Source organism: Macrobrachium nipponense, chromosome 4, assembly GCF_015104395.2.
Source record: "Macrobrachium nipponense isolate FS-2020 chromosome 4, ASM1510439v2, whole genome shotgun sequence".
NCBI classification, from domain to species: Eukaryota; Metazoa; Arthropoda; class Malacostraca; order Decapoda; family Palaemonidae; genus Macrobrachium; species Macrobrachium nipponense.
In genome coordinates this window covers 725,324-737,707 of record NC_061100.1, presented here as the reverse complement: position 1 = coordinate 737,707, position 12,384 = coordinate 725,324, and positions in this window count along the sequence as shown.

Here is a 12,384-nt window from a genome sequence, read left to right as displayed (position 1 = left end):
TAAGGCGTCTACCGGTTGAACTATTGACCGCAACCTGGTTTCCGTGGTCGCCCTAAAGTTCTGGTTTCTGTTGGTTTTTTAAAATCCCAGTTTACTGCTGGTGGGCGAACAGTTAGGGGGTTCACGTAGGGAGGGTTGGGGTACTGAATGACACCTGTAATGGGATGTGATCGTAGCCCGTTGCAAGATCATAACGTATATTGCAGGTCATAATAGAATCATAAAGTTGTGGAGATGTGATGCAGTGGTCCAGCAGGAAGTTGTAATAGCGTCCGCTCTATTATGTAGATATGAATAGGAGGAGGTAGGGAGGAGCATTACATCGTAATTTTGGAGAGCATGATTTTGACAGAAGCGAGTAAGTTCATTATAAAATTGTTTTGTGGGGTGAGAATTAAGGTCCCTGATTATACAAATATGATCAGCAGGAGAATCATGAATAATACTGTGTAACTCCCCTAGGATCATGCAGTAATGATCAAAATTGTTGTTATTTTCCCATGGCATATGAATATTAATAATTTGGATTTTAGAGTTCCCTACTATCACTTGAAGCCCCAGCAATCTGTCACTCCTGTAGGTCATCACCTTTATCATATTGTCTAACGATTTGTGCCACAGGAAGAAAGGCCCCCTTTCGGTGGCCGGCGCTATGATTTGATCTGTAACTTTGCATCGATGAAGTCGAGAAGGTTCTGAAGTCTTCATGAATTGAATCGCAGATGGCAAGGTCATGTGGCCAGAGGAGCGTTCTTGCAATGCAATGATGCCTTTGAAGTTTTTGAAGAACATGTTTAGGAGAGGAATGTTCCGCTTGAGGCCCAAAAATATTCCAAGAGATTATGTTTAATGTATCCATGGCTACTCACGAAGATGGGAGATGAAATTGCTGATCATTTGGGTGGATGGGGGGTTAGGCAGGGGGAGTGGGCAGTCACTTGCCGTGGGGGGTTGACTGGCACTTGCGGTGGAAATGTCCTTGGTTGGAGTGTCAGTAAGTTCCCTGGGGGTGGTTGATCCCGGAATAAGTTATATCTTGAAACTAATATATCAGGACCAAAATTCTCGCCTTTAAGAATGTCGAGGTGTTGAAATAGGCAGGTAATCCTGTAAGCCACTTTATGTTTAATCCTCCATGGGGTTCGTCGAGAGATGAGTGGGTAAGAGCCAGTGAGAAACTTGACTCTCTCCACTATGGCGTCTATCGTCACTGATGAGCGCAGATTGTGAAATACTACATGACATCTCTTCTCAGTTGTCATACGAGGTGAAACCACGAATGTTGGGCTCCGGTCCAGCGGCCAAACGAGAGGTTCTTCTCTTCTTTCTGCTTGTTTGTATCTGCCAGCCGCCAGACCCCTCATGATCACTTTCATCTGCATCTACGATGGGGGGTTGGGGGGGAAGAGATAGGGTGGGGAGGATTACGAGGGCTAGTAATCGTCACCGGAGATATATCTTCCACCGGATGCACTAGGGAGGGAGAAGAGGTTGGGAGACCAACAGTCCCCTTGGAATGGTCTACAGGAGACGGGGGCACTTCCGTGTTGCTGGGAGGCGAGGAAAAACTGGATGCCGCATTCGTAAGAGTCTGGTGGCTATCTGTGCGATTGTCTATCGATCCCTGCACTCCTTTTGATCGCATCCCAGATCCGTGTGAGGTTATTTGTTTCCACCGTTTTAATACTGTTTAGGGATTCCTGTAGTCCTTTGATCACGTCCCAGATTCTTGATAATTTATCATTTGTCTCCTCAATTTTTTCCAATTATTTCTGAGAGAGATTTTGCTGTTTGTAAGGCAGTTTCTGCCGTGTGGTACACTGCAGGTAGGCTTAGGTCAGCAGGCCCCTTTGGAGGCAGATTGTAAGGGTCATCGGCATAGATTTCCACCGAGCAGGTCCTTAGCCACTTAGTGATATACGATATTTTCTTGTGAGAGGATAAGTTCTTCGCGGATCGCCCCTTGAGAATGCTCTCTGGTATCAGATCTTTGCATTTTGTATATGCAACATTGATTTCCTCATAGGAGAAGGCATCACTGACAGATTGTATAGAGGACTCGACGTCGGAACGGTTCGATTGGTATTGTATATAGTAAAGACAATTGTTCACGAGTACGGAACTTGTGTGGGGCACAGGCACTAGTAGGTGCCAGACTTGCGCAACGGTTGGAGGTTGGTCGGGTGACATTTTTGTGGTAAGGGAGGGGTCAAGCACTAATACATACACTGCATTCTTTTACCCATTTCCCTGGACCAACAGGCCTCGAGTAGCTGTGATTTGAAAGATTTCTGAGGCACTGATTGGAGCAGAAAAAATGTTAGTATATCTGCAGTTGCACAACACTCTCCGGCTTACACGCCGGGTATGACGTGGAGACACTATTAACACATTGTTTACTATAGGAGGTATAATCACCAAGGGCGAAAAACCCTTCTTTTCTGTGAAGAAACGCGAGAAAGACTTCCAACACGTCTGCCCCCACACTTCTCTCAAAAATACTTTTGCAGAAGCCATCTTGACTTCTCGCCTCTTCTCTGTAAGGATCTCTCGTCATGGTTACCTTACATCTCGTTATGTAGGGAAAAGCTCGCACACACGCACGAAGTCACACACATTGTCCACACCCAGGTTACTGCCTAGAACCAGTTCATAAGTCACCTCTGCGACCCGCTGGCACTGATCTGTACAGACAGCAATTTTGATATCACGCCACCCAAAAGGTATGTCAGCATTCCTAAGCTTGTCACCTCGAACACTGTCTCCAAGGAGAAACTAAACTGCTGACCTCTACATTCTAAGAAATGTCACAGCACATCACATACAACGGTATCTGAACCTTTTGTCTTAATATATCCCTCTTTTATATAACATGTATAATGAAGGATGAAAGTGTCAGCATCATTCCTAAATTTCTTGTAGATTTTATTGAAATCTTTATGAATGATACTTTGCTTGGGCAAGTAATATCCAAAGGGTATCGTAACAGATTAGGCCTGTGTACAGTTTTTAAATGAGAATAAATATTATGGAGAAATAATGTAAACCAAGAATAGACTTATAATGCGTCTATTCATGATTATGTACCATATATATAATTCATTTTTAAGTGAGAACAAAATAATGTTCTACTTTCTGTATGTTTATTCATTATTCACATCCCCATGTCAGCTAGTTTTGAAATGAAATTAGATTAATCAACACACAAATAAAACACAGGAACAATAGTATACTATAGATGTTCACTCGTGGTACATCATAAGAAAGTCATTATTTAAATAAAAAAGATAAGTATTAAGCATTTAAATGAAAGAGAGAAACAATATTAGGCGTACTATATATGTCAACTTTGAAATGAAAACAGTCAACTACTCATTTAATTAATTCAATGGAACTCTTCCTTCATTCATAAAATATTAAATAAACATTATGAAAGTCCTTGGGGGCACATTTAAACATTTAGCGAATTTTCCAGCCACTCTTTCACTCGATGTCGTAGTTGACATTTATGAATTTTAAAATTTCTGTAAAAGAAAGCTATTGTTCCTGCTTTGTCTGTCCGTCTGCACTTTTTTTCTGTTCGCCCTTAGATCTTCAAAACTACTAAGGCAAGAGGGCTGCAAAATGGTATGTTGAATATCTACCCTCCAATCATCAACCATGCCAGATTGCAGCTGTCTAGGCTGAGTAGTTCTTATCTTGTTAAAGGTTAAAGTTAGCCATAATTGTGCTTCCGGAAACTATATAGGACAGACCACCCCCTGGCTTTGGTTAATGTTTCATGGGCCGTGGCTCATACAGCAGTATACCGAAGCCACCGAAACGTAGATCTATTTTCGGTGGCCTTGATAACACGCTGAATCTGCTGTACAGAAAAGTAGATTGTTTCTTCGGCGCATTATTTACTTTTCTTTTTTTATGCTATCAGGAAGGCCATTACAGCAGTTAGTGGCGGCCTTTAGAGGCTTATATCAACTGTGAATAGATGAAGCTCCTCTCTATTACATAAATCTTGGCTACCCTCCGAATTTTTCATATGATGATGATGTGATTAAGATGCTGTTGACTAAATTTTATTATATTTCAACAGTGATATAGAAGTTGCTTCAGCATGCCAAGATGCATTGAATAAGTGCAAAAGTTGAGTGAATAAGTGAAAAATATTATTTGTTAAGTGAATGAGATAACTCTCTTAGAGTATGAGGGAAGTGAACTATTCATTGAAATTGGGTATCCGTAGGAGGATATGGCCGTTAGTACACCTCACGCGATGCACTGTAGGCATTACTAAAGGTTCTTTGCAGCGTCCCTTCTGGCCCCTAACTGGCTGCAACGCCTTTCACTCCTTTTACTGTAACTCCTTTCATATTATATTTCTTCCATCTTGCTCTCCACCCTCTCCTAAAGATTATTTCATAGAGGTTTTCCTTCTGTTTCACCTTTCAAACCTACCTACTCTCAATTTCCTTTCCAGCGCTGAATGACCTCATAGGTCCCAGTGCTTGGCCTTTGGCCTAAACTCTATATTCCATTAAAATTTGGGAGGGTAAGTGAATAAAATCATGAATAGGCAGAAGGTTCGCGAATAAGGGAATCAGTGAATGACTGAAAAACTTAATGGACAAGCCTTATTGTGTACAGTTGGATATATTTCCACCTTACTCGATGGTGTCTCTTTATAATTCCAATCTTTATTTTGGAAGTAGTCTTGCTCCTTACCTTCTCTACGAACTTGCTCATACTGCCTTTATATTTCAGAAAGAAAGTATTGTTTGTGAAGATAAGGATCATTCATAGAAAAGAATATCGATTTACTATACTATATATATATATATATATATATATATATATATATATATATATATATATATATATGTGTGTGTGTGTGTGGTGTGTGTGTGTGTGTGTGTGTGTACATGTAAATATGCCAGATAGATGTGGAGCTCTGTCATATATTGTAAATATCCCCTACGGTTTTTTCTTTTTCGTATATGGCATTGAGACAAAAGGTAACGTTGATTGATGTTAAGGCCACAAGTCAGAATTAAGATCACTCATGTCATACCTGTCCTTCAATAACAAACCATCAGTGATGGAAGTCATTGTCACGTGATTGTTTTGACATTTTGATTGACCTTGAATGAAGCCAATTTCCTTTGGTTACGTCAGATTGTTTATTCTTTATCTTGATTCCCCTGGAAAACATTTTAGTGCATTTTTTTCTCAGTTTAGGAGGTGTTATCAAAATGAATACTGTTAATAATTCCCAACGTTGATAAAAACAAACAGGAATCGCGAAAATCCACCGAGTATTCATAATTATAGGTAATTGATTACAACTAGACGACAGGCTCCATGATTATTAAATCGAAATTCATAAAACTGGATATCGGGAAAATGAGTAAGTTTCCAACTCACGAGAAAATACCTATTCATTATCATATTTCCTGCAGACGTTAAATGCTCTTAATAGCAGAGTCGGATTAATCGTCTTGCAGTCTTTGGTATCATTATAGTCAGTTTCCAGTGAGTCCGAAGGTTTCATTATCGTACCACTAGCAACTCGCTGATCGTTGGTTGTGTCCCGATTTCGTGCGTTGTGTGATACGCCGAGACTAGTCAGTTTTATGGGACTGGCCAGATATGCCTGCAAGAAGAAGAGTTCATCTAGTAAATAGATTTCAGGTTTCAGGAAATAAAATAAATACCAGAGTAGACCATTCCATGGAGATGGAAGGAGATAGCAGAAAAATAAGGTGAAGCACGAGAGAATTAAATAAATTTCATGAGAGAGAGAGAGAGAGAGAGAGAGAGAGAGAGAGAGAGAGAGAGATACTGCCTTGTATCTAAACAAAGCAATATTTAATAGTAATAATGCATGATGTACATTTTTAATTAATGTGATTAAGAGTGAAATAGAAACCTTCGTATAGGTCTAAGCATATTACTCTTACAGTTTTTCACTTTTGCTTTTGGGCCAGCTAGGTGGATGGAAACAGAGAGAGAGAGAGAGAGAGAGAGAGAGAAGAGAGAGAGAGAGAGAGAAACGCCATTCTTTAAATCACACTGCGTAAATACGTCCCTACCTAGGTAACGGGATAAATATGAAGAAGAAAAAAAAAATCCTTTTAAAAATTTAACACTAATTCGTATTTCAGTCAAGCTTGGGCTTCCAGGCATATAATGTATAATGTACTATTGGTGTATTGCCTTTCCGGTTCCATTAATAGACTGAATGAAATGATAAATAAACAAATTTTCCTTGTTTGCAGTAAACCACCTACTCACCCTTAAATAAGTACATTAATTTTCGAAGTTTTTCAATGAAAACTAAGCATCGGCCTATCTGTGAGTGCTCGCTCGATTGTCCCTTTACATGTCACAAACTTACCAACTTCAATAATGGATGAGAACAGTTCCAACTTCTTTAAAAGTAAGTTTCCAGCTCTGCGAACAGAGAATGATTTCATTAAAGTGTTTCACAAATTTTAGACGGAGTTTAATACACCTAACCATCTAATTAATTCCATTTACTCAACATTTAGGTTTTTTAAATGCTAAACTACTCTTGGCTGTTTATACTGAATAGTATATTTTAAAGCTAGAGTCATATCTACGGTAGCTTTCAGGACAAGTATTTCGGAAATATGATAAGTTTCCTCGAATAAACTAATCGTAAACAACTTTCTCTCATATGCGAATATGTGTATATATATATATATATATATATATATATATATTATATATATATTACATATATATATATATCATATATATATATATATATAGATATATATATATATATATATATATATATATATACATATATATATATATATATATATATATATATATATATATATATATATATATATATATATATATTTATATATATATATATATATATATATATATATATATATATATATATATATATATATATATATTATATATACACGCACACATATTCGCATATGAGTATGTGTAATATCTTTGCTCTTTTTCTATATTTCAGTCATGAGCATTTTATAACTGTATCCGCTGAGAGTATTTTCAGTAATAAAAGCAGATAATAGTGATTTGGCGTGTCATCTGTAAAACCTCCCTCTATTAAGGAAATTAGTGTAAAATAAGAATAATGACGTTATTGCATGGTTGGTGTTAGAAAAAGTACGAGGCCCTTATGCGAACTCGGTTTTTATTTGTTATGTACTTGTATATTGCAAACAGCATTTATTATAATTTATTATTCCATATAAGATTCAGCAGCAACCCAGATTTTAATCTCGTTTTACTTTTTTCTCATCGTTTCCTTCATTATTATTTTTGACATCGTTCTAAATGGTATCATTGCAATTGTAGTTCCTATTATTGACGTCATTATAATAATTGTAAACGGGTTTAGTACTAGGAGGTGCAGTATTAAGACTTTACAAACAGAACAAAACAACAACAACAAAAAAACCGTCAGGTCGTAAGATACTTAAACGGACAATGTTACCATAAAAATATCCAATATTTGAGAGAGTATCGAGTTTGGCCCACGTCAGCTATTGTTTCGATGTAACAGATTCTCCACGTCAAGCCCTGTCACTGGGTCATGGACTTCATGACAATTGTGATGGGGTTCCATTCGAGGGGGGCTGACGGTACGAGAGAGAGAGAGAGAGAGAGAGAGAGAGTGTGGAAATAAGGTGCGTTAGGTTGGCTTTCCGTGTAATAATCTCTTCAGTGACATAATCGTCTTCATCGGGAGTGGTAGTATGAGAGAGAGAGAAAAAAAAATGTTTCTCGATTCAGATTAGGGAATATTGTTAAGGGTTTCACTGCAATAGTGTTTTTTGAAGTTTTTAACTTATTTATCAAGATGTCTCAATATTAGAGAGAGAGAGATAGTCGCCTGTATAAGATCATCCACCTTTTGATAGGTTTCACTGTAAAAGTCTCTCAAGTCTCTTATTCATTCCCAGTCTAGATTTTTCCCGACAGTCTCTGTTGTATATTCCATCTTTTCATATCCTTGCCTAGATACCGCTTCCTTACGTGGCACACTGGGCTGATAGGTTTGACATATGTTCTCTATATCATTGCCTCATCGCAGTTTCAAACTCTTTCTGCCTGTAGCTTTGTGTGGATGATGTCTTCCTCTGGGTCAGAGCGCTGTAAACAGCCGTCCCAGATGTCGCTGTTGCAAACACTTAAGCCTCCACCCTCATTTCAACGCAACTCATGCTGACCTAAAAATTTTTAAGGCACCGGTACATTTTAGAGTGAAATTATTCAATACCGTTCACCGTGAGAAAGTCACTTTGATAAAATTGCAACGAAACTGAGCTTATTAAAGCTAAAATGGTAATATATCCCACGTCTCGAGCTGTCAATGATCTTACACCTGGCTTAGGCTATTTCAAGCTTCTTTTGTTTTTGCTTATCACTAGTCTCAACGGCCAAGTCACTTACCCGATCAATAATTGCCAAGTCACCCGATCAAAACGTAAAATTATGCCAGGAACTGATGCTTTCTTGTCTAAACACAAACACTCGTATCTTAGATGGACTATTGGCAGAAATTATCTCGCCCCTCGAGTTGAGAGCTCATTTACCACTATCTATAGTACGTTTGTGTTGCCTTAACAAGAGTCACAGCAGTTGTGATATGCTTTTGAGTTTCATTAAACCAACACATGGAATTAAATTCCTTTGGAGCAACCAGTATGGCGTCATCTTTATCTAGCAAACTTTTTTTTTTAATTTAGGTTTTGCACAGTTTTCAAAGCAGCGCTTTTGAAAAGGTGTGCTAGTAGACGTATTTTTGAGACCTTTCAAAAACTCTATCCAAAATATATATAGGAAGAAATTAAACATATAGAAGTTACCTTCATGTGCCTCTCATACCCAAAATGGGGCATAGAAGAAAAAATAAATAAACCAACGGTAATTTTCTATGTTAACTTGGAAAAAAAGAAATGGAATGAAAAGAGTAGAGGTATAATAAAACTACTATATGGCAGAAAAGAAAATGAAACCAGTAGAAAATAAAGTCATGATAAATATGAATTTACCTTTCACTTGAACAACACAGCCAGGAAGAAAATGTGTAGCAACAGAGCAAAGAAAATAAAGAAGAAAAGGGCCCAGCGAATTTATAATATTCCTAGGGGGGGCGTGTGTCCTTTTCCGCGCAGGGGTAGACTGGGATATCTCTGGATGCATGAGTAAAACAGACGGCAAAAGGACATAGGATGAATTTCGAAGGGCGCAATTAGTGTAAACGAAACAATTCAGAGTAATCTTAGGGCCTCATACAAACTCACTACCTACAAGAGCTTAGATAACATCAACAACAAATTAATTCAGAAAAAGCTAGGCCTCTGGATCTGGTCAGAAGGTCAAACAGAGCATCACACTTCAAGGAATGCGAGAGAGAGGATTACTACAAATCCCCAGATAAACAAACAAGGATTTGCAAGGACCCCTTGGAGGTCGCTGCAAAATCCGTGGACGATATCAAGGGCTAGACTTAGAGTATCAACTATGCCTCTATTGACCATATAATGAGAAGAGTGATGGAGAATGAAAACAGAGGGGCTAGTATTGGTGGAGAAGTTTTTATGGATTTGGACTTTGCTGATGATGTTGCGTTGGTTGCTGATACGTGGCTGGGTGCTGGTAGGTATGGTAATGAGGATGGAGACAGAGACACAGAATTTTGGCTTGAACATCAGCACAAAGAAGAGCGAGATCATGGTTGTGAGTAAGGATGATGATTGGGTGCACATGGAGGATATGAACAATCATAGGACAGGAACTCAAGCAGTTGAGAAGTTGTTTACTTGGGAAGTGTGGTAACAGCAGACGGGAGGCAAATTGAAGATATACAAAGAAGAAAACTAGGAGCAGCAAGAGCTTTTGAGGTTCTGAGAAAAAACGTTTGGTCGAGGCATGAAATCAGCTTGAGAACTAAGATGAGAATATTCAATGCAGTAGTACTACCAGTCCTGATGTATGGCTCGTCCACCTGGGCACTGACCAGAACAGAGGAGAAAAGGTGGTTGGATGCTTTTGAGATGAAGCTGCTGAGAGAATACTTGGCATTAAAATGGGATGATTATGTTAGAAATGAAGACATCAGGGTGAGATTGAGGCAAAGGCCAGTCAGTACCAGGTTGAAGAGGGGAAGGCTGAAATGGTTTGGACATGTTGAGAGGATGGAAGAGAATAGAGACCCCAGGAGAGCACTGAGAGCAGTACAAATAGGAAGAAGACCGCTGGGTAGACAAGAACGAGGTGGATAGACATAATTGTCAGGGATCTTGAGGATGAAATAAATTCCAAAAACTTGAGGAAGCGAGGGAATGGCTCGGGATAGAGACAGATGAGAGAACTGTATCAGCCTTATGCCACTGGCCAGTGGGCGGAATAAAATCTAAATCTAAATCTCTATTACCATACATCCTGGATGGTGAGAGAGACGGACTCGATACTTTGTTGAAATAAAGTCAATGATAAAATCACTGTCGATGAAGAAAACTAAAGAAATTTTTTTAAAATGCATAATCGACACCGCCAAAAAAACAAGGACGAATCATTCAGAGAGGATCATATCATCTAATAGCTTTGTTGTTGTTGTTGGTGTTGTTGTTTTGTGTGTGTGTGTGTGTGTGTGTATGTATGTATGTATGTATGTATGTATTCTTTTCTTAGCAACCATCGGGGGAGCGAAGAGAGGTCCTTCGACTGTGAGCCGATCTGGTACTATTGTAACACACTAGAGAAAGAGAGCGAGAGAATTAGCACATTTGGCGCCCCTGAAACGTAATCGTACTAAAAGAAAAAAAAAAAAAATACTTGCTAATTGTTTGTGTTGGTCGTCGCGCGGTACCCAAATTGGGAGCAGAATTCGAGAATGTTACTTTGCGATTGCAATGTTGCATCTCATCTAAGCCATCGGGAAGCAGAATCACACAGACATCCGCTACTGATAATTGTTGGCTGTTTCGGAGGCGGGTTAATTGAAGGGCGCAATTCGGCAGACCTCCACGAAAACCAGTTTTATTCTGTTGTTTTCCATATTCCCCGTGGTTTCATCACTTTTCGCATTTTTGGAGTTGTTAAATGACGTTAAGTTATTCTAGTAACATGCTGTTCTGTTTTAGTATTGGCAGTTTTTAACTTTATGGTACTATTTTTTTTATTATATATATCCTATATGTCTTCGTAGCTAAGTGGGAAATTCAAATGGCATATAAAGGTTGAACAGAAGTTTTGTTGTTTGCAGATTTTCCATCTAATTTCATGTAATTCAGTCTTCACGTTAGATTATTTAAAATACAGTGGTATAATAAAAATAGTAATGCGTGCACGCACAAGTGCTTCCTTTCACACACCCTCCCCCTCCTCACCGTGAAAAAATAACAAGTAGAATCCCACTGCATACCGAACAAGGCCACCGAGAGAGAGCCTCGATCGAACTTAATATTTGGGATAGAACCCCTTAGTAAGGTACGGTGGTGGGTAGATAAAACTCACTGAATGTACTATGAGATTCAGGGTCTCTGTAACACGGTTTTTTGGACTTTGCTCCTTGTCAAAGCATCGGATGTAGCTGAAAGTTGACATATGTATATTTTACAACCACACACAAATTTGGCCACCATTTCAAATAACCTAAACCCGATAGTTTTGATTTTTATAGAGTAAAAATGAACTAGCCGACGCCATGGCCAATGATTACGAGCCAAGAGTCGAAAAAAATTCATTACGTAAGCAAGGTAAACAAACACATTTTGACTAAATGTTGCCCCGCCCATCCACCAGACAGAATGCCATCGGCTCTGAAACCCAAAGACTTTATGAATGGCGGAACGATACATAGATCAGTGCTAGCGTAGTAATACTACTGTAGCAGTAGTGCCGCAACAGTATAGCAGTAATATACATGAATTAAACGTTTAGACCAACTGCTGGGATCCTTGAGGATCATTTAGCACTTCTTACAACTACTCGAGCAATTAGTTTTTATAGCCAGAAGTTAAATTTTCTAATCAACAATGCCATGGTAGCCTTCAGTGTTATCCTGAATTATAACGAGGCGAAAGTGGGTGGAGCCTCATGAAGTCACCATTCTGACGATAATTATTGGTGAAGGTTTAAAGCCAGTATACGGTACCGGCTAGTTTTCAGTAAAATAGGTAGAATAGCCAATAAACAAAATTGCTTGACATTGGATATAGCAGTTATCAAATCAAGCTTGTCTACTATGTTTTTTGGTAATTACCAACTATTCCCTACATCTTGTCAATCTGATTGTGACCTATAAAGTAGACTGTAATTTCTTAGGAAACTTATTTTGGGAGTTAGACTAATAATCGAAGTGTTTTTGTA